Source organism: Mustela nivalis (assembly GCF_964662115.1).
Source record: "Mustela nivalis genome assembly, chromosome: 2".
NCBI lineage: Eukaryota > Metazoa > Chordata > Mammalia > Carnivora > Mustelidae > Mustela > Mustela nivalis.
Genome location: NC_139021.1, coordinates 114,143,911 through 114,171,165, shown reverse-complemented (window position 1 = coordinate 114,171,165; position 27,255 = coordinate 114,143,911). Strand labels below are relative to the sequence as shown.

General features: G+C 47.4%; 1 protein-coding gene across 36 annotated transcripts in view; it reads right to left on the bottom strand.

Annotated features, from left to right (window-relative positions):
- The window catches only part of SGMS1 (sphingomyelin synthase 1), a 265,194-nt gene that overhangs the window by 151,692 nt on the left and 86,247 nt on the right, over positions 1-27,255 (bottom strand). Inside the window, exon 1 of one of the 36 annotated variants that reach the window (XM_082721016.1) lies at positions 15,145-15,307. The exons of 34 other annotated variants lie outside the window; for them this stretch is intronic. The gene's annotated coding sequence lies outside the window, so the exon portion shown is untranslated. Of the gene's footprint in view, positions 1-15,144; positions 15,308-27,255 lie in introns of those variants that run through there. One more of the 36 variants, XM_082721020.1, reaches the window with a different exon arrangement.

Sequence of the window (27,255 nt, the reverse complement as noted above, 5' to 3'; positions counted from 1 at the left end):
TTTTTCTTAAAGATTTGTTTATTATTTTAGGGGCACATAGCTTCTCGGCCTTTTGGCTAAGATCAAGTGTATTTTAGGGGCACCTGAGTGGCTCAGTCAGTTGGGCAGCTGCCTTCAGCTCAGGTCATAATCCCAGAGTCCTGGGATCCAGTCCCATATTTCGATTCCCTGCTCAGCGGGGAGCCTGCTTCTCCCTCTTCCTCTGCCCGCAACTCTGCCTACTTGTGCTCTTTACCAGCTCTGTCAAATAAATAAATAAATAAATCTTTTAAAAATTTTATTATTTTAGAGACAAAGAGAGGGAGAGAGCGAGAGCAAGCTTGGGGGAAGGGGCAGAGGGAGAGGGAGAGAGAAACCCAAGCGGAGCCCCATTCAGGGCTCAATCTCATGATCCTGAGATCAGACCTGATCTGAAACCAAGAGTCAGATACTTATTAACCAACTGAGCCACCTGCGTGCTCTTGTATGTTTTTTGAATATTAGAAAATGAAAATATGCACGGACAAGAAAAACACCCAGTAACTGGCCCTTGATCAGAAGCACTCACCACTTGGAAATACATCTTTCCAATCTCTTTTGAGGAGGACTGGACTCTGATCCACTAATGCCTATATAAGATTAAATGAAAATTGTTTACCCTTCTGTATAATTTTTGTGTATTTCTTGTATACTTTTGCATACTATGTATACTTTTTATATATACTTTTTATGTACTTATTTTATAAGTGTATTCATTTTATAAGCTCAGACTATATATAGACAGTTTCATAATTACTTTTCTGGCCACAACATGTGGACATTTCCAGGTTACTAAACTATTAAAATATTCTTCAACATCTTTGCTCCTCCCCCTGATATTATAAAATAGTCAATTCACTGCTTTATGGAGAACTAGGTTTTCCCCCAACTTCTAATAACATTTATTTTCTTATAAGAGTTACTTGGGTTTGCCATAAATACTGGAAACATGGTTGGTTTTACCAAATGATGGACATACATGTGTACTATCTTGTAACTTGTTTTCATCCACATTGTACCCTAAACACCTTCTTTAAATGTACTCCTCGGGGCATCTGGTTGGCTCAGTGGGTTAATCCTCTGCCTTTGGCTCAGGTCATGATCTCAGGGTTCTGGGATGGAGCCCCACATTGGGCTCTCTGTTCAGTAGAGAGCATGCTTCCCCCTCTCTTTATCTACCTGCCTCCCTGCCTACCTGTGATCTCTGTCAAATAAATAAAATCTAATAAATAAATAAATAAATAAATAAATAAATGAACTCCTCAGATTATTTTCTAGTTTCTGTTAACAACGATCCCCAGAATCAAATTTCACATGATCTTCATGAGTCAAGGTCATCAAGAACACTAAGCATGACATGCCACTGCTACGGGGGTAATAATAGGTAGGCAAATGAAGATGAACAGACACAGGTGCCCTAAATCTGTTGTTTTGTCAGTTTTATTTTTTAAGAGTTCTCCAGTATCAAGCTTTTTAATCAGTGGTTTTTCCCTCATGAAAGTTAAAAAGGCATATAATAGCTTTCAATCAGCTAAAGTGTCTGCAAAGGGAGTTACTGATTCAAATAGACTTTTCCCAAATCACACCCCCAGTCACCATCCAAGGAGGAGGAGAATTATTTTCCTGTTACTGGGACTTGGGTGGTTTCAAAACAACCTCTCCAGTTTATGAACCAATAATGAAAGATCTATATCAACAGTTTCAACTTTTCTTTCCCACAGTCAGTAAGAAATGCATATCCCTCAATGCCTGTAAATTTGTGTAAGGGCATCTGGAGAACATTTACTCCAACACCTGCAGATTCCTGCCCATCATTCGCCAGAGGACATTTCTGGATTTATGAGTTTCCTCAGGTTCTGTAGCTTAACTGATTAACCACAATCCAATTTTTTTTTTTTGCTGTTTTTTTTTAATTGAAGTAGAATTGACATACACTATCCTATCAGTATCAGGTATATATCATAGTGAGTCAATATTTTCATACATTCTGAAATAATCCCCATGATAAATCTAGTTACCATCTGTTACCATACAAAGTTATTACCATATTATTGAACATATTCTCTATGCTGTACATTATATCCCATGACTTAATGACTTAATTTATAACTAGAAGTTGACCTCTGAATCCCTGTTACCTATTTCTCCCATCCCCCAACTCCTGGTCTGCTGGTCATCAACAATTTGGTTCTTTTATCTAGGAGTCTGTTTCCATTTTGTTTTGTTTGTTCAGTTGTCTTATATTTTAGATTCAACATATAAGGGAAATTACATAGTGTCTGTCTTTGTCTGACTTATTTCTCTTAGGGTAATACTCCCTAGGCCTATCCATGTTAGAAGCAAATGGCAAGATTTTTTTTTTTTTAAGGTGTATATATATGTCTGAGTGGGCATGCACACACATACACATAAACACCAAACCTCCTTTACTCATTCATTTACTGACGAGCACTAAGGTTGCTTCTGTATCTAGGCTACTGTAGATAATGCTACAGTAAACACAGGGGTAAAGGTATCTCTTCAAATTGGTGTTTTCATTTTCTTCAGCTAAGTGACCAGAAGTGGAATTACTAGACTATATGATAGTTCTATTTTGAATTTTTTACAGAACCTCCAGGGGCTGCACCAATTTATATCCCCGCCAACAGCGTAAGGAGGATTCCCTTCTCTCCACATCCTCAATAACACTTGTTATTTTTGTCTTTTTGGTAGTAGCCACTCTGACAGGTATATGGGTGATACACCTCACTGTGGTTTTGATTTGCATTTCCCTGGGGATAAGTGATTTTAAGCATCTTTTCATGTATCTGAGGGCATCTGTATGTCTTTAGAAGAAAAAGAATGTCTATCCAAATCCTCTGCTCATTTTTTAATCAGGTTGTTTGTTTTTTTATATTAAGTTGTGTAAGTTCTTTATATACTTTGGATACTAACTCCTTATTGGATTTATGATTTGCAAGTATCTTCTCCCATTCGTAGGGTGTCTTTCATATTGTTGATAATTTCAACATGATCCAAACTGAGGCCAAATCAACTCTATAAGGTTAAAAATGCTTTTTTAAAAAAGATATAATTATATGATGACCTTCCTTGCATAATGAATCAACTTCATTAAGTGTGTTCTTAAAACACACACTTCATATTCTATAGGCATACGATGAAATGAAGGGGGGCAATATTGGCAGCTGAAGAGAGGGTACGTCACCGGAACACATCCCTAACCCTGTTCCTACACCCACAGCGCCAAAGTCGTCGGGTCACCTAAGGGGAGGTCGACAAGCAGTCTTTTAAAATTATATTTGACTGAGGATACAGAAAGGGCATAAAAATCTTCAGTACCATCAACAACAGCCAAAATCTATGCCCAATGAATCCACAGAACTTAAAATTCTATCTGCCACACGACAGGGATGCAATAAATTTCCTCAACAAGTGCATGTCTTCCAACAAGACCATTTTTCATTCTCCAAAAATCTTGATGGGAGCCCTCAGGATTAGTATACATGAGATAATTTGACCTGCCTTTTATTCTACTTAAATTCTGGGGCAGCCTACACAAACATCTGCTGGGGTAAAAGGGACAAGTCTCATCACAAGCCCCCAGCGCTATTAGTGCTGTTCAACTGTTTGAAGGGAAGACCGCATTCGAGGCCAAATTTCCAAAATCACCACAAACCCGTGCTGCCATTCCATGGTACACTTCAACACAGTCATATCAACCCTCCAGACGTCTCCATTGGAAGGGTCAAAAATCACTACAGTTTGCTCAAATACATGGGCCCAAAGCAAACTGCTAATGAGAAGAAATGGTCCACACGTCCACAGAGAGTGCGACCAGCCAGCGGCCACTGTATCCTTTGCCATCTCCATGCCTCTGGGTGAGTGGGGGTGAGTGGGTATGTGTGGGTGTGGGTGTGCACGTGCGTGTGTAATCTGTGAAACAGGAAACCAGGTGAGACGAGGTCTCTCATCTCTGCTTCTATATTGAAATGCTTTGCATTGACAATTATTCCAATTATTCTAACTATTCCAAATCATGAGCAAGAGTCGAGTTTGATTACTGTTGATTAAAAAATTACCGTGGGAGGCAATGTAGTATAATGGTATGAGACAAGTTTAAAATTAAGAAAGGTAAACGTGACGTCTAGTAGAAGGCATCAGAAATGTGGGGGCGTTCTGGGTGGTACCAGCACTGGGATGCCTAGTGGCAGCGAGTGAGAAGGGTCCAGAGAAGCCCAGAAGCCTCAAGTATGTGGGACAGGCCCACACAGGTGGTCCCGCCTTAACAACAGTGAGCAACACGGAGGAATCCAGCTTTCAGACCACGTGGTTTCTTAGGAGCTGGGTGCCCTTTGATGACCTATGGTTACATCATTTCACGCTGAACCTCGAGCTCCTCGCAGGTGAACTGGAAATATGGCTGTCTGCCTCCCAGGGTTCTTTCTGTGAGACCAAGACGGGGGCTTGGAGTAACTGCCCATGTTCATATCCTGGCCCTACGCTTACAAACTCTGAGCCCCAATGCATTCAGCTGCACCTCCTGAGTCTCCTCATCCATAAACCTTGGGCTGAAAAGCGGCAGGGTTCTGCTGAGCAGAGGCACAGTGCAGGTGAGCTCTGATGCAGGGCTAATGGCTAACAGGTGGCCGTGGCACTCCTGCTCCACGGCGGCTCAAGACTACGCTAGAGACCAGCGACAATCTTTAAAAAGCTCAGCAACGGCACCCATCTCTGATCACCAGAGACAAGGACAATTAGTTTAAAAAAAAAAAAAAAAAAAGTAGGGGCTATTCATTTGTGATATTGACATTTTAGCAAATGGTCTTTCAAAAGCAACCTGCAAAGTAGTGTTTTGTCTGCCTTTAAAAAAGAAAAAGAAAAAAAAAAGACACACTATTGCCATTGACTAATGAGGCATAACACACTCAGAGGTTTCCAGGTGCGTCCCTCAAAATACTCAACAGTCTAGAGGATTAAACGCAAAGCCCAGCTTCCAAACTCCAGGTTAAATGCGGAAACTTAGAACCAAGCAACTGAAACCACCCTAAACCCATTTCTTCGAACATCCTCACAGCCTTGTTAGATTTGACATTGGGGAGATGGTGCAAAGTAGCAAACAACATGGCCAAAATGCAGAGACGAGTCAGTTTCAACCCCCTCCCCCTACCCCCGATCTGCCCGCCCCATGCAAGAAGCTGGCAGAGAAACATCCCATGAACAGGTCACACCCAAGTGCAGATGGAAACTAGAGCAATAACACGGTTCTCTGGCTCCTCAGGGGCTCCAGACTGTTCACTAACCAACCCCTCAGCCCAGCCCCCAGGCCTGGGGAGTGAGCAAACCCCCTTCCATGCCCATCACTGTGGCCTGAGATTCTGGGATCTCTACAGAGTCTCCATCACGCTCACGTTTTCTGGGCTGGTTGGTTTACAGTGGCCATCCTTATGGCAATGCTTGATTCTTCAAGCTTTAAAACTGGTTAATTGCATTAAATTTTGGTCTCACTTACGCAGTTGGTTAAGGATGTTAGCAAACCTGTTTCTCATGAGGATGCTGAGAAGCACTTCTGAAAGGGGACTTTCATAGAGCAGCTAAGATTTAAGACAAAAAAACAGAAGACCTTGGACACAAAATCACCTTGTATTCCAATCTGAAAGCGCCACTTCTGAGACGGGTAAAGTGCCTTTTCTAAACTTCAGTTTACTCATTAATGAAATCAAACTCATAAAACACTCATCTATGGAACACTCACTTCTAGAAGTTGTCGGGAGAATTACATTACAGAACTGGACTATGCACTTGGCCCAGGCCCAGCACCTCACCAGCACTGAAAGGAGAGCAGGGGACGAGGATGGGGGGAGCGTTTCATGGCTACCGGAAGGCCACTAGCACATACATCACCGAAGGATCTCATAGGTAGCATCTTGTGCCTGCATACCCTTTCCTCACGCTGCAGTAAGCTTCTTCTGTATAATTTACACATTTTCTCTTCAAGTCCCAAAGCTGTCATTGAAGTGGTAATGACAACCTGTCACCTATTTTAAGTTATCTAATCTAGTTAGAGTGGAAAGGTAGAGAACATTGTGAGACAAGAGTGTTCCTCTCTGTTCTCTCAGTTAATCAAGAGTCAGGGTCAGATGGCTCTTTCAAATGTGTGGCTTTGGCTAAATCAAGTGCTGTATTAAAGAAACAAGCCTATTCGGGGATCTTCTATTTTCCAACTTTTATCTGACATCTCTTATAAATGCACAGAACTTGAAGGGAAGACAGAACATTTAACCCAAACCCCCACCAAATAACTACTGTTTGTTCTGTTTCTGTGAATTTTCTAATAACGCAAATGAGAGAGAAAATATTTGGGAAACTGAAGCATATACATGTCCTTTACCTTTAAGCAAATCAAACAAACAGAAATGGATTTAAAAATAAAAATTCAATTGAAAGGGGGCTAATTCACCACGAAAAACACTTCTAGACTCCTTATATGTATGTGTGCACGGGGCGTTTTTCTAAGCACTTTACAGTTATTAACACTTTTAAGTGCATAGGAATTCTGATTCAGATCCCATTAATATTATAACACATTGAAATCACTCCTTACAATTCTGACACATAGAGAAACATTCCTATAAGATAACCCTCCAAAACTGTAATCATGTTACTGGCTTTGGGTTTCTGCACTGTCTGCAGCTCTCCATCACAGCAAGCACATGCTAACTAACCTCTCTCTCCCATGAACCCAAAGAAGTGGGGAACACAGAGATGCCCTGATGATGGCATCTGTTTAGGCTAATTAGTTTGGGTTTAACCAGAAACCGTCTCAACCACTGTTGCATTAAAAGGCTTTAAGTTGCTTTCTAATTTCAGTAACTATGGTACATGGGTAAATCAGCCTATTTTTGGAAGAATTCCTTAACCAATCCTAAGACAGTCCGGGTGACGCTGACAGGTCCTAGGACAGTCCACGGTGTCCAGAGCGTATCCTTTGTGTCTCTTCTGATGCCATGTTCTTGGCTGGGGTATGACCTAAGATCACCACATCCAGGGCCACATGACACCCACAGGCCCTCACTGGTGACATCAACTTTGACCCCCCGCTTAAGCTGTTGTCCGTTTCCACAATGAACTGATACTACTTTTTCCCTCTCTAAATCAATCACTAAATTAGTGGGGAGAACAATGACATACTCTGATTTCAGACACTGGTCCCGCAGTTGACGGGTTAATCAATATTTGCTGAGCACCTGTGACTTGCCAGGCAATCTGGCGATACTGGACACGGTGGTGGGGAAACAGACATCCCTGTCCTTGAAGATGGACAAAAACGCAGGCAGTGGACAAGCAAATAAAGATCCACTTTATGCCCTGGTGACCAGCACTTGCAGGGGGATGAAGCAGAGATAGGCGAGGGCGGCGGCGGGGGGGGGGGGCGGGGGGGGGCGGGGGGGCGGGGGGGGGGACGCTGGGGAACTCCAGCCCTCCGGCCAGCACAACCCTGCAGAAGAGCTCCGCCCCCAGCAGAAACTGGGCCTCCTCACTTCCCACTTAAAGCACAAGGAGTAAGTCAAGCCTTCTCTGCAGACAGGCAGGACGGTCACAGCATACCCTAGCCTTGCCACATTCATCTGTCTTCCTCTCTTGTGACTTGTGCTCTGGCAAGAACACCTACGCTTCCCCAAATGTGCCTGGCCTGGGCCCCCATTCCCGCAGCCCTCCTGGCACCTAGGGGAGCTCCTCTCCCTTGTCACAGCACCTCCCAAGATGGTCCTTTAGTGTTGGGAGGATTGGACCAATGGAAGGAATCTTGTCTACAGATTCTTCCATCCCCCCCCCTTTTTTTTTCGGTTTTTACTTATTTATTTGTGAGAGAGAGAAAGTGACAGCATGGAGAGAGGAGCAGAGGGAGAAGACTCCCCACTGAGCAGGAGCCCTATGCGGGGCTCAATCCCAGGACCCCAGGATCATGACCTGAGCTGAAGGCAGAGGCTTAGCCCACTGAGCCACCCAGGCGCCCCTACAAATTCTACTATCCTAACACAAATGAAAACAGGTTTCTAAATTATCTGAAAATTAAGTGGCAACTATTGACAGGTACATGTTTTATACATCATTTTTAGACAAAACTGTGTATTGTATACAAAGATACTTTGTATTGTATACAAAACTTTGTATTGTATACAAAGGTACTTTGTTACACTGTTTTCATTATCCTAAGCAGAGCACTTAATGAAACATGTTCCAGTTTTCCCTCTTCTCTGGGTTAATTAAGGAAATTAATTTGCGGAGATAATTCTATGATTCACACACCGCCGGAGAAAAATTAGCAGGCATTTCTTGAACTGAAACAGCCTGTAAATAAACATCGTGAATATGTGGACACCCACAAGCAAGGAGGGCCTAATTCCACCCACGCAGATGGACTGAGTCATGCTTCGGTGCAATTCAACAATTGCTTCTAAAACCTCGTAAAGGTGCTCAGTCCTGTGTTTGCCACCGCAGAAGTTTCCAAAGGAGGCTGAAATAGGAACCCCACTTTCAAAGGCGTCAGACAACGTGGTTAAGATATTCAAATGCAGGGCATCGTTAAAACCTTAACAAAAAAAAAAATCTTAGGACTAATTTCTTAGATAATTAGACATAATTACAGAACGCCTACGATTTTAAGTATGGGTACTTAATGAAATTAAAAATGCACATCTTGGGACGCCTGGGTGGCTCAGTTGGTTAAGCAGCTGCCTTTGGCTCGGGTCATGATCCCAGCATCGGGCTCCTTGCTCCTTGCTCCGCGGGGAGCCTGCTTCTCCCTCTGACTCTGCCTGTGCTCACTCTCGCTCGCTCTCTCTCTAACAAATAAATAAATCTTTAAAAAAAAAAATGCACATCTTGCTTCCTTGTCCATCTTTGCTGTACATGTGTTTGCTCAGGGGAGAAAGGAATTGGGTTTTGGAGTTTTCTTTTTTTTTTTTTTTTTAAAGGTTTTATTTATTTATTCGACAGAGATCACAAGCAGGCAGAGGCAGGCAGAGAAAGAGAGGAAGGGAAGCAGGCTCCCACTGAGCAGAGAGCCCAATGCAGGGCTCGATGCCAGAACCCTGGGATCATGACCTGAACCAAAGGCAGAGGCTTTAACCCACTGAGCCACCCAGGCGCCCCAGGTTTTGGAGTTTTCTTAAGTTTGTTTCTTCGGGCAGAGGGCTTGCCGTGGGGACAGAAACACTGTCTGTATTTACGAGAACGGCAGGTGCGACGTAGAGAACGTCAAACCCGCTTCACGAGACCTCCGCCTGCAGCTGTGACTGAACAGGACCACTCACCCGTCATCGTCTCTACTGCTTATGACACATGACTGAATTTCTACTTCCGGCTTCTCCCCACACCCAAATGATTTACAAATAAGAAAAGCAAAAGGCCAGCAAGAGAAGCCAGGAAGTCAAGCAGCAGGCCGAGGCTCACCCTGCAATCTCCAAGGGGGTTAGAGGACAGTCCCCACTGAGGACCTGCTTCCTGCTATCCGCCCACGACAGACAAGCAAGCAAACACTGCACACGGACCACCTCTGGCCCTTTCTATCTGGAAGGCTCCATCCTTCAGGCTTGTCCACAGAGCAACCAATAGATGCCCACATTTCACATTTTTCTGATGAGTTGTTTTTTAATTCACTGAAGTTTTAGGACTCTATTACTTAATACTGTGTGGATACAAAATTTTGTCACCTGAGAACAGGAGGGCAGGGGGAAAAAAAGAGGAAATACCTGTCTTTCAATCTCCAGATCCTTAACTTTCAATGTATTTAGGGAGATGCCCTCAAGAACTCACAAACTTCTTTTTTAAGGAAGTAAAATTGTGCAAATTTATAAATATGCATTAACTTTGAGATCTTAACAACAGCTCCCAAAAGGGGGGTTGATTTGTTGCAGAGGTGAAAATGAACTTATAGTCCAAATAAGAAGAGTCTCAGCACAAATCAATCTCTCCCACGATAACGCAAATGGATACACTTACGTCCAACGGAAAACAAGGTGAACTAAAAGATCAGCACGAAACCATGGCCCAGACATGGCTGCCGGAAAATTCTCAAACCTTCCTAGAATCCTGTGAGAGAACCACCACCCCCAACCCCAGCTGGGTGGGGGGGTGCTACCTCGCTGAAAAATGAGAGCCCCGTACTCCTTCCGGAGGAGGAGTGAACTCCCTCGTAAGGTCTGCAGAAGGCCCGGCCCTGTGCGTCAGTCTCCGATGCTCATCTGCCTTTGTCACTGAGAGGGAAATGATTAGCTACTGCCTGGGCAGAGAGGGGAAATGAACTTGCGGGCTTGTGTGAAAACAACAAAACACTGTTTTTCCAGAACAGTTGATTAAGAACATGCTGTCCTAAGAGCAGTCAAGTGAAACGTTCCTTCCTGGTTCCCAGACCTCAGAGGAGGAAAGAACAAAGCTGCTGGCCTGCCTGGCCACTGACGAACAAAGCCTGGGGGTCACCTCCCTGTGTATTTACTGTTCCCAGTCACTGTCATCCTGACAACCCGGGGTGGCTGAGGCCGCAGAGACTCAGGAGGACAGACGGCTGTCAGGATACGCTGACCGTGTTGATCTTTGTATTTAACGCAGCAAGTTATCAAGATCATACAGGTTTAACAAAGAGAAAGAACAACGGCCAAGAAAGCAGAGTGAGTTACACCAACACCAAGCTGTTTGTAACTGTGCATCCTCCCATGTTCCTGGGAACCCAGAAGCATGTTCTATCTGCTCTGATTAAGGAAGATTCTGAATGAGATGGCCTATATGAACACTGACCGTATTTCCTGTCTAAAAATTGGGACACAATCTGACAAGCATAAACACGTATCTGGTATCCACCAGGCAGAATTTTGCAACCAAGGACAGGCTCGCAGAGTCCTGCTGTGTCACCGCCCTGCCCACCTAGCAAGATTCTCAGGCCCCTCCTCTGGAGATCTGATTCAGCAAGCCTGGGTGGTGCCTGAGAATCTCTACTTTTAACAAGCACCCTGAGGAGATTCTTATGCTTGGGCAAGTTTGGGGAACACCGGATTAGACCAATGATACACCCTAACACTCAGCTCTCTTTAAGACCATTCCACCCTCAAATTCTACTTAGCAAGAACATCAATTATGTTAACTTATAAATGTTAACAATAATGAATATTTGTCTTCTCCTGACCCCTCAAGTCATAATACAATTTTGGTGATGTCCATTTTAGAGGAAGGGGTTGAGTAACTTGTGCAGGGTCACACAACCAGCGGATGATAGGGGGGCAGTAGGGGGGTTCGGGCTCCAACAGCTACACTCAGAACTACTCCAAACATTGCTTCCACTTCCAGAGCACCGATTCTGCAGACTTCCCGTTTCACAAGGAATAGCAGTTGATCGATTCCCAAAAAGCCCTAACAATTTAGGAAAACATTTCTGAACTATCGGTATTTTCAAACTGCTGGCTAGGTAGCGACCCAGGGATCCATCAACATCTCTAACAGGAGCGTTTTACCCGGTGCTCCTCTCAGATTTCTCTTTCAGGGAATTTTGAGCCTAGCCTCCACATCTTTCCCCAGAAAGTATAAAGGAGGCATCAAAGGCCAATGGACCCTTCCAGAAAAACTAGCAATTAGCTTAGAGAAAGCTCAAAGTGTTATAATTTCATTCCCAAATCTGAACGATGTGTCAGATGGAGAACCAGGTGTCTACTGTCTACACTCACTAGTAAAGAACAAAAACTATGTGATATTCAAACATTTTCACAGTTGCTTTCTTCTACCACATCTAACCTAACACTGAATTTAAAAAAAATAAAATAAAATGTTTCTACTCATTCTGCCTTTAAAAAAAAAGGCTTAACATGTCAAATGAGCAGTAGAGTATCAAATACCACCCCCCCAATGTCCACCTCTTTCTGCCCTCTCATTAATTACAAGTCAGTCAAGTCTGAAAAGATACAAAAACTAGAACCCAAATCAAAGTCACCATTCCTTCAACAAGTACTTATGCCAAGCACTGTCTTAGATACCATGGACACAAACGGAATAACACAGATTAAAAACTTCTGGGTGGCTCCATGGGTTAAGCCTCTGCCTTCGGCTCAGATCGTGATCCCAGGGTCCTGGGATGGAGCCCCATATCGGGCTCTCTGTTCTGCAGGGAGCCTGCTTCCTCTCCTCTCTCTGCCTGCCTCTCTGCCTGGTTGTGATCTCTGTCTGTCAATTAAGTAAATAAATAAATCTTTCAAAAAAAAAAAAAAAAAAAAACCTCTGTCCTTAAGAAGCTCACATCCCACTGGACGATAAGGACTGTAAGCAAAGAACAAGCACACAGTTTGTCAGCCCACACAGGCCTGCAAGGGAGACAGAGCAGGGGTGGGACGGAGGTGGCCACTGTGGCCCTACAGGTCTTCCCAGTAAGGGGCCCTCCAAGCAGAGCCCCAGGGGAGACGTGAAGCAAAGCCACACAATATCCAAGGGAAGCATGCCCCCAGAGGGGAAGGAGAGTGTCCAACAGACACTCCCCCACCCAAACCATGAATGCCCCAATTTTCTCTCTGCCCAGGTGGTGCCACCCCTCTTCCGACAGCCGCGTATCACCCTATCCAATGAACACAACACTCCTCCATGTTCATCTCCAGTGCCCCCCTACCAAGCAACACAAGGCCTTGTCCTTTCAAGCCTGGATGCCCGCAGAAGCCCTACCCTGTCTCCCCATGTCCTTCACATGCCCGGCCCCTAGGCATACTAACTAAGAAAAAGCCAGGGTCATCTTTTAAAATTTACGCACATGTAATCATATCACGGCCTTCTCTAAGTAGCCCCACACTTCCCACAGCTCTCTGGAGCGAAATCTGGACCCTCCTCCATGTCCAGGCCCTTGCGGGCCCAGTCCAGCCCTGCCCACACCTCTGATCATTCCCATGACCCCACCCCCACCACTGGTCCCAGAGCTCACTAGCCTGCTTTCAGCTTCTCTAAGGTCCCAAACTCCTTTCTGCCCCAGGGCCTTTGTTGGTGTCCCTGCAGCCTGGGGAGACCCTCCCCATGTCCCCAGCATCCCTCCCTATCATTCCTGTAGCCCACATTCAGGGCCAGGTGACTGACCTGACCTGTATTCCTGCAGACTATATAGTACACACCTAGGATGCCTGCACCCCCCTGGGGTTAAAGCAATTCAAGATCTGCCCCACCCCAGGAAGCTCCCAACCATCTCCACAGGGGCAAGGACCACACTGGCATATCCAGTGCCTCAAAACCAGCAAAGGTCAAAAAATACTTGGGAAGAGACTAGGCCTTCCCATCGGCTCCCCATGCTCTCTGTCGAGGAGAACACACTGCTGCGTTTTCCCTCTGCGTCGTCTGTGCCTTGTGCCCGCCGATCCCAGGTACAGGCCACACTGCAATAATGAGGTCCCCAGTGGGTCTGCTTTCACTTTCACGCCATGTGACAGGGCCATCCCCAAACGGGAAGCCCAGCAAGCAAAAGTGGCCACTCCCGGAGCCCCACAGTCGAGGACAGACCGTGCTCCAGCAGCCAGAGAAAAGGAGCTGGAGGAAGAGTAGGCCCTGGGGTACAGGACGTCCCGCTGGTATCAAGTTATCAGACTTAAAAAAAAAAAAAAATCAGAGATAAAGGGAGCCACTCCCTCCGGCAGGAAATAAAAGACCTGCACACAGCACAGGATTCCCACCTGAGTGGTGGCCTCCCTCCGCACACCAACCTGGTGCAGGTGTCCGCAGAGTGAGCGACCCACCCATGCCCCGCTTACCCCTAAGGCTGCGCTCCTGCGAGAACCAAGTGACCGGACGCCCCTCGGACCAGTGGCGAAGACAGGGATGTCACTGGCTGGGGCTCACAGAGCTCGGGACTGCTGTGACCCACGAACCAGTAGCAGCCCTGCCGACTCCAAGATCCCTGCCCAGCACAGTAACCGGTACCTGGTGTCCATACAGCCCACGGGGTGGCCCGGCCACTTGCTCTGCTGCTCCAGCCCTGACCCCCCGCTGGCAGGCCCAGGATGCTGCTGGAATGGGGCAAGATCACGTGCCCCCCAAACCCCCCACCCCATCCCTGTCCGCTGTCCTTCCTCCAGGCCCTCCCCTCACAGAAGGTCCTCGAGACCCTCCGCGCACATGCCCCATGTCAAGTCTGCCTAAGGAACCCTGTAACCCTATTGAAACCCTCTGGAAGCTTCTAGAGAGGGGCCAAAGCCAAACAGAAGGGCCCCTCCCCCTCCCTTCTTGCAGCTGCCCACAGGCAGCCCGTGTCCTGCCTAACGTGCAGCCTTGCCCAAGGTCGAAGGTCCCCCAGCACCGCAGCCCTGGGCCCTGGCCAGCCGCAGTAGGGGTGAACGGGGTGAACCGGCAGGCGGCCCTGACACTCCTTTCCAGAACACCACTCCCTCCAGGGCGGCAACCAACACAACTACACACAGCCACAGGATCCATTCTGTACGAGAGAGGAGAGGAAGGCCCGAGCCTGGGTGTCACTGGTCCCCAAAGCAGCTTACCGCGGCATCCACCTGCCTCTCACTCCTCCCCAAATGCGCCGGTTCACGGCCACCTGCCCCCACAGGGCCTGCTGGGCCGACCAAGCCGGCAAGGATGTGCGCTTAGGTCTCTGAGGGAGCAACAGCCCTACATGGCCTCATGCCATCCTCAAGGGCTCTGACCTCAATGCATGGAGTGCCCCAGTGGCACCTCCCAGGAGAACCTGTGTTCTGACCAGGTCTCCAGGCCGCAGCTCAGCCGGAGCCTGGATGGGGCTGACTTACATCCCGACAGATCCCATCAGGGAAGACCCGCCACCGCGGCCCCGCCGTCAGTCAAGAGCCACTGGCCACCTCAGCTCCAGGCCACTCAGGGGGCCATGGAGGGCAGCAACTCTACCTAAAACCATAGCCATGGGGTGCCTGGCTGGCTCGGTCTAGGGAGCGCGCGGCTCTCCATCTCGGGGTCCTGAGCTGGCACTCCACACTGGGCCCAGAGACAACTTAAATAAAATCTACCAAAAAAAAAAAAGTTGCTCATTCCGTGAGATTTTTTTTTTAAGTAAAAATCATGTAAGAATGTACATAAGAGACCCTCCAAAACTTAAAGAGTATAACCATCTAAGAGAATTAAAAGACCCACCACTCTGCAGCCCACACTGGAGGATGGAGATGTAGGGGGCAGAAGGGGCCCCCAGTGTCCTTGACACAGATGGTGTCCCCAGCGTCGGCAGGTGGGATGCAGTCTGGGGACTGGACCCTAGAGCCGTGACCGAGCCTCAGTAGCTCACTTCCCTGCTCAACAAACTGCAGTCAACAACAGCTCGCCCGTGTCACGGTGAGACAGCAAACGAGAAAGAGGAAGTCAGTCCGGTGGCGCGGGAACCACACAGAATGAACCCTCAGCCCATGCTGCTTCCTTCCCGGGCCCTCCTGAAGAACTTCCTCTGCATCAACATTCCTTCGCCCTTTGATTCATCCCTCATGTTCTTTCAACGTTAACAACCCACATATACTCTTGTCAGCCCACACAATCTATCTTCCCTATGGACATGTGTGGAAAAATGTGTCAGGACGTACGTCCAGTGACGGTCACTCCAGCATTGTCTGTGACCTTCCAAAAAAAAAAAAAAAAAAAAAGGCACTACCAGCTAACTAGAACACTCTTGTCTAGCTTCAAAGGCGGAGGCTAATAAAGGAAAGAAATTTAAGGTATGTAACATGACATACTGGTCAAACAGATAAAATTTTCTTTAAATTTTATACTAGCTTTGGTGTCCAAATAGTTACCAGCAGGGAAGGAAAAAAAAAAAAAAAAAGAAGAAGAAGGGTGGGAGGAGGTAATGGGCAAAGTAATGCCCCCGTGTTCCCTCCATCCTAACCCTCCTGCAGGTGTAAAGACATTAGCTCACTCGGCAAACGGCTTTTGCAGCTGGGATCCGCTGAGGAGACTCAGACGGCAGCAGAACCCAGGATTCTCCCGTGGGCCCTGTGTAATCCTATGGGTCCTTAGAATCAGAGACCCTGTCCTGGCTTTGATGGCAGAGGAGCGGTCATGGACACAATGGAGGAAGAGGCCACACATCAAAGGAAAGAGGCAGAAGGTGGGCAAGACACGAGACCCACGTCGGGCCCCTGACCCACAGAAGCCTGATAATAATTGTGCGCTTCCCCACACAAACACTGCGGTGATTAAGGAGAGCAGCAAGAGAAACAGATCCGGATCAAAAAGTGGTAGATGACTTAAAATTTTTCATCTTTTTGGATACTCAGTATTTACTATAAATGTAATACTTTTATCTTAACTCTTAGGTAGGCATCGAGGGAGGGAAGAAATTCTTTGCCCAGTGTCCAGGTCATGATTCCCTGACCACAAAGGCTTTCATAATTGGAGAAAAAAATTAATTAAAAGCAAAAATAAAAGGCTCCCCCCCCCCCCCCCCAGCACTCAGCTCCTTCTGCCTGAACGGCCTGGGCTTTCTCTTTGCTACACCAAACTCAATCCCACCTACACATCAAGGCCCCACCTCAAGCACCACCCCTCGGGTCTGGGCCTCTTCCCAGACAGGATCTACGGGGCTGTGCAGGGCCTGGGGGATAGGAAGCTCCCTGGGAACAGCAAGCTGTTTTTCCTAGCCAGGAAGAAATGATTACTGGATTATACTAATTCCAAACCAATCTAGGGAGCACCGATTTCAAATGAATGAGGCATCTTCTGCTGGGAGAGCCTGCTGTCATCCGACAAGCCTTACCCACCTGTCTGCTTCGCCAGTGGGCCCTGTACCTGTCGCTCCCCGAAATCACAGCCAGGCGCCCACTGTGGAAATCTCCTTTCAAAATCAACTTCGGACTCTGACTTACAAAGGCTGTGGATGACTGGGAGACAGCGCTTCGCGGCTCCGGATCTTCTCATTTCCAGTCTGGACCTTTCAGTTCCGGCGGCCGACATTTGCGAGTTATATTTAAATTGGACTAGGGGCTGTGGCGCTGAGAAGAGCCCTCCTCCCTCCCACCACACTGAACCTGATGGGACATTTTATAACTCACGGGGCGGGGGAGATCTCAGCACAGTTACAGCTGAGATGGAAAACAATGCAAAACCTTGTCTGCTCTGTTAGTGACACTTTTTTTTTTTTAAGATTTTATTCCTTTACTTGAGAGAGAGAGACAGAGAAAATGCATGAGTGGGGGGGGGGGGCAGAGGGAGAGGGAGAAGCACACTCCCCATGGAGCAGGGAGCCTCACACGGGGCTCGATCCCAGGACCCTGAGATCATGACCTGAGCCGAAGGCAAACGCTTAACCGACTGAGCCACCGAGGCGCCCCATTAATGACACTTTTAATGGTGAAGGAGCCAGGAGAAGAGACAGAGTGACATTGGATTCATGTTCACATCGTGACACGTGCCTCCGACTGCCGCCACTAAAGCTCGAACAAAAGCTCTTGTTTGAACCTCCATGTTTAACAAATAGTAGAGCACTCGCCCCTGTGGGAATGGTTAGAGGCCAGAGTCCCGACGAGCCGTCCTGGACCACAGAGGACCCAACACGTCCTTATCCAAACACAGACAAGCAGCAGATGCAGCTGTCCTCGTGGGTGTCAAACCAAAGCTCATCATTAATTATTTACTTTTGTTGCTGGCTGCTGGTGTCATCTTAAAGTTAGATTTATTCAGACGTCATTTACGCAGGAACCCATCTTTTTTAGCGCACACCTTTCTCACTTTTGTCCAAACCATACAGACACGTAATCACCTCACCATCAAGATGCAGAACATTTCATCCATCCCTATGCCTTTTGTAAGTGAAGCCTCGCCTGCCCGTTCATGACCACCCATCTGTCTTCTGACCTTGTCCTTCAGCCTCGGCCAGAATGCCACGAGACATGGGAACACACGGCACAGACCCTTGAGAGTCAAACAGGAGTTTGGCTTCTTTCACAAAACGGATAATACATGTGAGAATCATTCCAGGAACAGTGTGTGTCCCTGTCACGGCAGAGTGAGCATTCTGTCGAAAAACATCCCAGCTCGTGCGCCCATTACAAGCTGAAGAAGAATTCAGTGCTTCCCAGTTTGCGGCAGTCGCGAAGAAAGCCTCCAGGCTTTCGGGTTCTCCTTCCTCTCGGGCAGGTTCGTCAAGGCAGAACTGCCAGTTGACTTGGGGTACAGAAGCTTGACGTGGCCAGAAACCACCTCACTGCCCCCCAGAGAGCGGCCACAGCCACCTTTCCCGGGAGCCCGCCAGCAGCACGGACTCGTTAGTGCCTGGCGTTGTTTCTTCTGATGTTTAACCATTCTCATGCGTAGGAAGCGGTATTTCGTTGTTTTTCACTTTTGACTTTTGAAATGATTTTAGACTCAAGATGCAGTTGCAAAAAGAGCAGGGTTCCCACGTGTCCCTCCTCAAGCCCCCGCACCCAATCCTCCACAACCACAGCACAATTATCAACAGCAGTACCAGATGCCGGCCCAAAGCCTTGAACCCAATGACAGGCCTTTCCCAGAGTCAACTCTGGGAAACTCAAACTCTCTACTCAAAACTAGTCTACTCTACTAGTTTTGATATGTTTCTGGTTACTGTGTTGTCTTTTTTGTTTTGCACAGTTCTATAACACTTCATCACTTGTACAGATCTGTGCAACCACCACCACAACCAGGGCATCCATCTGCTCCTTCCAAGCACCTATTCTGGAAAAGACCTTTGTGGTTTTATAACCATTACTGCTGCTGGAAGACTCTTTTTGCCCTCTCTCTTGACCAAATTAAACATCAGGTATCTATCCTCAGGCCCTGTGTGCAAACCACTGTTGACAAAGGAGTTCACTTTGCAGGCTGGGTATCCGTCCTGTCCCTTCTGTATTCTACACCAAGCCCAGGGTGGGTGACAGGACACAAGGGTGAATGGGAGAGCGCTATGCCCTGCCTTGAGAAAAACACATACGCACAACGACCAACTGTGACCAGTACCAGCCACGAAGGAGAAGAGCACATGGAAAATTCAAACAGTCTGGTTTGGACCACACAGGTCCCTGGGTCCAGCCTCACACACAGACTCGGTGTTTGAGGCCTCACTGTGGGAGCAGGAAATCTAGTACCAGAGCCACTGAGCACTGAGTATGCTACTAATTTTTTTTTTCTTATTCTAGAGAGAGCAAGCGAGAACATGAGCAGGGGAGGGGCAGAGGGAGAGGAGAGAGGGAATCCCAAGCAGACTCCACGCTGAGCACAGAGCCCAACATGGGGCTCGATCCCACGACCCTGAGGATCTTGACCCAAGCCGAAATCATGAGTCACACATTTAATCAACAGAGTTACCCAGGTGCCTCTACAGTCCACAAATTCTTAAAGCAGAATCCAAACAAGCCTGCAGAGCTCAGGACAGCTGATCTGAGGTCCAGAGCCTGGCCCAAAAAATACAGAATTGACAAGTGCCCATGTGATGTCACCTGAGAGACACCTATGGCCTCCAAAACTCCCTTCCAACCACCTGCCACACTGGGTCAAATTCCACCAACAGAGACCTTTAGTTACAGAGGCGTGTGCAGCTTAGGCCAGGCGCAGTGGAATCCCACTGGGAAGCGGGGACACAGGAACCCCTCGGGGCTTCTGGCCGGTTGCTGGCAGCTGGCTTTCCTCTGATGGGAGGGGCTCACACCCACACGGCCTCCAGGGCAGAGGGCCTCCACCACCACCCGCTACCTGCTAACGTTCTCCCTGGAGCCTACACACACCTTTACGGGTGGTGATCTCTACTGCTGGTTCCCGTGTGCTCTCCCCGCTTCTGTACCAACAGCCCCAACGCTCTGACTCACCTCCCCAATCCCTGGTGTCCGTCGGGAAATGTTTCGTGACCGTGTAAGGCACAGCTCCATGCACGGCACATGTGCTGGGGGGTGGGGGGGCACAAGGGAGTGCACCAAGACCGACGGGTCTCAGTGGGAAAGACCGCTCAGAGCCCCAAGACAGCAGGTCCATTTCAAGACTCAGCGCACGATGGAGCCAAAGCAAAGAGTAGGACGCCCGCGGATCTAGGGGGCGGGGACGGGACAGAGGAGCTGAAATGAGGGGGTGAGAAACAAGACTTGCCCATCGTGACGGAGCTGGGGACTGGGCCGGTCTGGGACCTGCTGGGAAACCAGCAGCTGCCCTCGAGGAGGAGAAGAGGAAGGGAAAGGCCAGGCTCCACCTGCGTGACTTCACATCTAGGGACTTCTGACCGGGAGTTCACATGGAGGTGAGCCTTACAGCAGGTGCTGTGGACGTCAGCTATGACACCAGTAAGAAAGGAGACATGGAATAGCTCGCTCGCTGCAAATTCTGCCTCTTTCCAGAAAGACCCTGTGCTTGCCTAAACCATCACATACTGTCTCCTGAACACCCCAGGAGCTGCCTGTGCAGGCAGCAAGGAGCAGGGTGTGAGGGCCTCCGAGGGCCAGCTACCAGGGCAGCCCAGAGGCCCACTGAAGAGCTGGGGAGACAGGTAAGACCCTGTTGGCCCTGAACTAGCCGGGCCCCTTACACATAGGATGCATTCACATTTAGTGATGAATGCAAGAACTCCCACATCAAAACGCTATTTCTTTTGCAATCTTCATTGTATTGCAATTATTTGGAAGTACCAGAAAATTCTCCCAGTCCATACTTTCAAAACCACTAGCTGTTGCAATGAATCACTACATGGCTTGTAATCATGGCCTTCTCTTAGCTAGCATCTTGACCCCCGCCGCCCGTCAGCAGACCGGGGGGACAGCGGTCATGACCGTAAGCCCCTGAAGAGGAGAGGGGAGGGCACGGGAGTCAGACACACTCTCCCCTCCTGGAAGACCCGGCAAATCTCAGGGAGAGCTGGTACCCCAGTGGAGAACCACTAGGTAATCATGACCCGAAAGATATTCAAGAGCTATTGGGGTCACCCTTCCACTGGTTTCACTTACAATTTCTCTATCGTGCCCGTACACGGGTAATCAAAGCAACCGTGACAAGGCTGGGACCCCAAGTCGTCCCAGGCGAGGTGCTAAGGACTGGCAGGTTCCACCCAAGGGCTTTCAGTCTCGTTCTCACCCCGGATTCCACCGAGACAAACAGCAAAACAAGGAAAACCGCTCTTCTCAGCTCCAGCTCAGAAAGCTCACCAGACACCAGTGAGTCCCTCTGGCCCCCACAACACCCACCCCAGTGGGGCTCCCGGACAAGGACACCTTCCCGGGACACATGCATCAGGCTCTCAAATTACCGCCCGTGCTTCTTCTGTGCCCTCTACCCCACACCAAAGCTCCCCCTCCCGGTCCGCTCGTCTGCCCAACGGACAATCCGAGGCGTCAAAGACACAAAGCTGCCCCCACCCCAGGGGTCTGGGATAGTGGTTCAAGACCACACACTAAGATGTAAAAGACTCTCCCAAGCTCTCACGTGCCCAAAACGTATCACAGTAATTGACTTAAAGATGAGGACGGTGCTGAGAATTCATCAAACACGGTCATCAATTAGTGGGCTAGATACCGAGCCTTGTATCAAGCTCAAAATTAAGCCACTTAAGCCCCAACTGTTTTCATCTTTTAATAAGCTTTTGAGCACCAATATTCCTAACTGCTCTTTCACATCAGAAACTGGAACTGGGTTATCCCTCAGCCACGGAATGTTGCCAGGGATCAGTAGGAACTGTTTACAGAACGAACCAGAGGAAATGTCACGCCCCTGTGTTTCCAAACCCATGAAGAAGAACTGTGAATCAACGCTAGTCTGAATCTTGTTTCAATTCCGCATTTCCTCCTACCCAAGGAAAGGAAGCATATTGTTGAGTTCAAAAGACCCAAACAAGATATCAAAAAGCTGCCTGTGAGCACCAAACAAAAGATGTCTTATGTAATTTATCTACAAATGCTAAAAATGCAATTTGCTGCAATTATGCCTCTGCCTACGTACCATTGTGCCCTGTCGTAGCTATTTCTAAAGGATGAGGTCGAAGCGAAATGCCCATCTTTCCTGGCAAGGAGAAGGGAAACCAACATTGTGGTGATTACCTACCTACTATGTGCATCAAAATCTGATATAATAAGAATTCAAGAATCCTAAATATGCCTTAATATCCATTCTCCCTTTCTTTCTTAGTAACAGAACCCCCACTTTTGTAACTGGCATCCAGCATGAGAACATTGTTCCCAGCATCCTCTGCAGCTAGGTGCGGTCACGGGGCACTTGCCTAGCCCGGAAGTTCCGAAAGTAGATCTGGGGACCCCTGGGAGACGCCACACCCCTTTTAGGCAATCCATGGAACCAAAATTTTTTTTAAAGAATGAATCTTCTTTTTTTGAAGATTTCATTTATTTATTTGACAGAGAGAGAGGGAACACAAGTGGGGGAGGGGGAGAGGGAGAAACAGGCTCCCCGCTGAGCAGAGAGCCTGATGTGGGACTCCGTCCCAGGTCCCTGGGACCATGACCTGAGCCAAAGGCAGACGCTTAATGACTGAGCCACCCAGGCGCCCCAAGCCATAACTATTTTAATAATAACACTAAGATCTGACCTGCCTCTCACTCTCATGAGCATACAGGAAAGTGTTTAGAGGCTATGTGACATCTGAGGCCACAAGAGACTGAAGGTAGGAGCTGATGTGAGTGTCCATCTCCTATTAAGGCTGAATTAAAGAAATTTACAAAATGTAAAGCAGTGCTAGTCTTATCACTACTAGTTAGGAAATTTTATTTTCCCCAAAAAAGTAATTTATGCTAACCTATAATAGTTTGTTATTTTTAAATGAATTATTTTTTAATTTAAATTTAACTGAACTTTATGGTGGCTTAAAATAATGCAGATTATTTTGTAGCTCTGGAGATCAGAAATCTAAAAACGAGTCCTATGGGGCCAGAATGAAGGTGTCGGTAGGGCTGAGCTCCTCCCAGAGCTCCGGGGGCAAACATACCACTGGCCACTCCCAGAGACTGCGTGGGCTCCTTGGCCGCACACGTGCCACTGTTCTAGCAATGGCAAGACTCAACCTCTGTTTCCGCCCCCTGCCGCCCTCCTGCCTCCCCTTACAGGGATCCTGGTGGTCACGTGGTTACACAGATCATTCCGGATTCTCTCCCCATCTCAAGATCCTTAGCTGAATTCAGCACCTCTGCGGTCTCTTGCCATGTAAGGTAATACACGCACAGGCTCTGCGCTTTAGGATAGGGAACGCCCTCAGGGGAGATTTTCCCACCAACCATAAATGCGAGATATAACCCACCTAAGCAAAGCTCCTTGGGGTCCTCAATGGTTTTTAAGAGAACTACTGCTCTAGCACCTGAACTGATTCAGGTAGCTATTTGGTGGGAAAATTAAATCCAGAAGAAACTAAGCAATTAACCAAAGTCCTACAGACTTCGAACAGAACTTCAGCTTGAACCCAGGCTCTCTGGCAACCGATGAACCTAGTATGATTCCCTCCACACCACGCTGCCAACCCCGGACACCCAGACTGGGAAAAAGGCAAATCAAAATCGTCTGTGGCCTTTCTGAAGGCATCCAATAAAGGATGTGACAAGTGTTCAGATGTAAATTTGCTGAAGAGGAGGGAGGTCAAGTTAGAGAAGAAAGTGCTAAAAATAAGCCCGCTTTTCGAAACCTTATTTAGAAATAGACAAGTTCATTACCTCATGTGGGAATGGAGGAAAATGTTACCAATGGCCGAGTGTCCCCGTGCTGAGTCAGAGAAAGGAGACGCCAACCGCTGGTGGTCTAGACAAGCCGGATTAGGACCAAGGTCATGAGACACGAGGCGCAGGGCACATACCGCAAAGCACCTGCTCCAGGCCACGCGACAGAGCTAGTGAGCAGACTCATCTTGGCAGTGACTGTTAAGGCCCACCCTTCACACCCTTCCTGAGAAGGACATGTGAGAGAGCACGTTCCTGGGCTGTCTCTCTGCATCCTCTGATCAGACCAAAGTCCAGACTTCGCCACAAGAAACCACATTCAGGCAAACTGTTAGAATCATGCTAAGGATCCAAATCTCGGCCTTCCCAAGGACACATGTTCAGTGTAAAAGAGGAGAATGGGGAAGTCCAAAGGGCCAGTGGCCGATCCCCCCAATCACTCCCCAGGGCCCAGGAAGACGGGGGACGGGGGCTGCTTCCTCGGGAAGCTTCCCCAGCTCTTCTGCATCTCCTGCCCGGCTCTCTGGTAGAAGCTTCTGGAGCGCTAGCTAACCACAACCTTTCCTAGTGCCTGAACTGACAAGCCAACAATGATCCAAAACGTGAGGGCAGAGACTAAGTCACTGCATCCAAGGGGGGAAAAGCCACTAATCATCTGATGCCTTTGGTGTCCAAGGGAAAGTACTGAGCTGGTAGGCACAGGCCGTCCTTCAGAGAATGTCTGGCCACGGAGATCAGTGCCTCCCAGGAACGATTCCAGGGTCTGCCTTTTTATGACTACACTGCTATTACAAAAATCCTCCCTGTAATTTCCAACCCCAAGCTGTAACCTACATGCACCTGTCAGAGTGTGGTTGCCCAAGGTGATTATTCTGCTGCTAAATGAATTTAAAAACTATGAAATCAGCAGCCTCGGTTGGCATCCATTTTGAAACAAAACGTTTTCCTGCGCCGATGTCCAAGGCAACTTGTAATGTTACCAATCAAAGACTTCATGCTCTTTTCTGTGCCTATTAAAGGGATATGCAAAAGTAAAGACGGGTGGGGGGGGTGGAGACAATGCTTCTAATCCACAGCAGTAAACACCTGTTTTCTACACGTGGCATGAGGAAGAAAGGCATCCACAGGGAGATCCACCACTGAATCTTCTATACCTGGGATTCTGGATAAAAAGAAAAATGACGGGGCGCCTGGGTGGCTCAGTGGGTTAGGCCTCTGCCTTCAGCTCAGGTCATGATCTCAGGGTCCTGGGATCGAGCCCCGCATTGGGCTCTCTGCTCAGCACAGGGCCTGCTTCCCCCTCTCTCTCTGCCTGCCTCTCTGCCTACTTGTGATCTCTGTCTGTCAAATAAATAAATAAAATCTTTAAAAAAAAAAAAATGACCCACTAACAGGAAACAGACTGGGCAGCGGGAGAAAGGAGTACTGAATAAAAACTCTGTGCTTTTGAGTTTTTCCAAAAGTTGAGATTTGAATTTCCAAGGAAGTGAATATCAGTAGATGAACTAGTATTAGTATATTAGTAGATTAACTAGGACTAAAAAAACAAAAACAAAAACAAACAAAAAAAACAAAAACCACCAACCAGGCAAAAGTTTAAGGCTATGAATGTGTGATGTGAGTATCGAGACAGTTTAGGAAGCTCTCAAGGAGATGGCTCCTGCAGTATTTCCTGGCCGTAGGTAAAGTAATGTACCAGATAAAGAGTTGAAGAAAATTGATAAAGGGCACATACAGAAAACTGACTATGAAGTCAGTTCAGTGCTTGGGTACCACGAATTTAGAAATTATGGTGGACTGGGTATTTGCAGGGCCCATCTGCTATGCTAGAATTAGATTCTGGATAAATTAATTTTAGGAGGGCACCTGGGTGGCTCAGTTGGTTAAGCACCTGCCTTTGGCTCGTGATCTCAGGGTTCTGGGATCGAGTCCCACATTGGGCTCCCTGCTCAGCGGGGAGCCTGCTTCTCTGTCTGCCCCTCCCCCAAAGCTTGCGTGCACACACCCTCTCTCACTCTGTCAAATAAATAAATAAATAAAATCTTTTTAAAAATTAATCTGAGGAATACTTTTCATACATTGGCTAACTCCAGACAAAGAAACAAACACAAGGAAAACACGGCAGGGATGGCACACTGAAATCTGAGCGAAGAAGAGAGCGGGAGTTGCCATGGAGGTGGGGTGAATACAGCAATGGGATGGGGTATCTGGAACCCCCCATTTTCGGCAGGGAGGGAGAACTCAACCAAAAACCAGAATTCCCAAAGGAAACGGAATGTGGTGCTGGTTCTGTAGCATCTTCCTGGCTCTGAGGACAAACCCACATATATTTCAGTAAGACCTCAGAATTCTGACATAAAATTATCAAACAAATATGAGCACATTATCAATACTCACCATGGACACAAGGAAACAAGCCACAAACACAGATATACACCACCAAAGATTTCAGATATTGGCATTATCCAATACAGAATATGAAACAACTCTGTTTGGTGTTGCATACAGACATGAAAGATGGACGGGGAAAAAATGAGCAAGCAATAAAGAGACCATTAAATATATTCAGGCAGGGGCACCTGGGTGGCTAAGTCGTTGGGCATCTGCCTTTGGCTCAGGTCATGATCCTAGGGGCCTGAAATCGAGCCCCGCATCGGGCTCCCTGCTCGGTGGGGAGCCTGGTTCTCCCTCCCCCACTCCCTCTGCTTGTGTTCCCTCTCTCGCTGTGTCTCTCTCTGTCAAATAAATAAAATCTTTATATATATATATTTATTCAGGCAGACCTGAGGCAGAAATCAAGCTTTTCAAAATGAAGAATTAGGGGCACCTCGGTGGTTTAGTCAGCTAAGTGCCTGACTCCAGCTCAGGTCATGATCCCAAGATCCTGGGATGGAGCCCCATGTCAGGCTCTCTGCTCAGTGGGGAGTCTGCTTCTCCCTCTGCCTCTATTTGTGCTCCCTCTCTCTCAAATAAATAAATTAAATATTTGTTAAAATACTAAGAAACATTTTCATTGAAATTAAAAACTCAAAGGATGGGTTAAAAAAATTCAACACTACTGAAGAGAAAATTATTGAACTGGAAGGTAAATCTTAAGAAATTACCTAGAATTAAACAGAAAAAAAGGACAGGGAAGAAAATACCAATTACAAATTAAAAGACATGGAGAAGTAAAAAAGAAGCTCTAACATCTGTTTATCAAAACCAGAAGGAACAAATCGAGTGAGCGGGAGAGTGACAGCGTTCAGAGCACCAACGGCTGGGAAATTTTGAGAGCCAATGAATGGCATGAATCTACAGATACATGACACATAACAAATACAAACACATAACAATACAGGATAAAACGCAAAAAGCCGCACACAGATCTCAAAATAAACCAAGTCATTTACCAAAGAATGACCAAAAAAAGACCTAACAGTGGATTTCCCAAGAACAAGAACGAAAGCCACAGGACGATGAGTGGTATGTCCACAATGCCAGCAGGCAGCAATAGTCTGCTAAGAACCGGAACAGCAACACGAACACACATTCTCATAAACCAACATCAAGAGAAACTACTGCCCAGTGATTCTGAGGGAAGACAATTCCAAAGGAGGCAGATGAAAGGTACAGA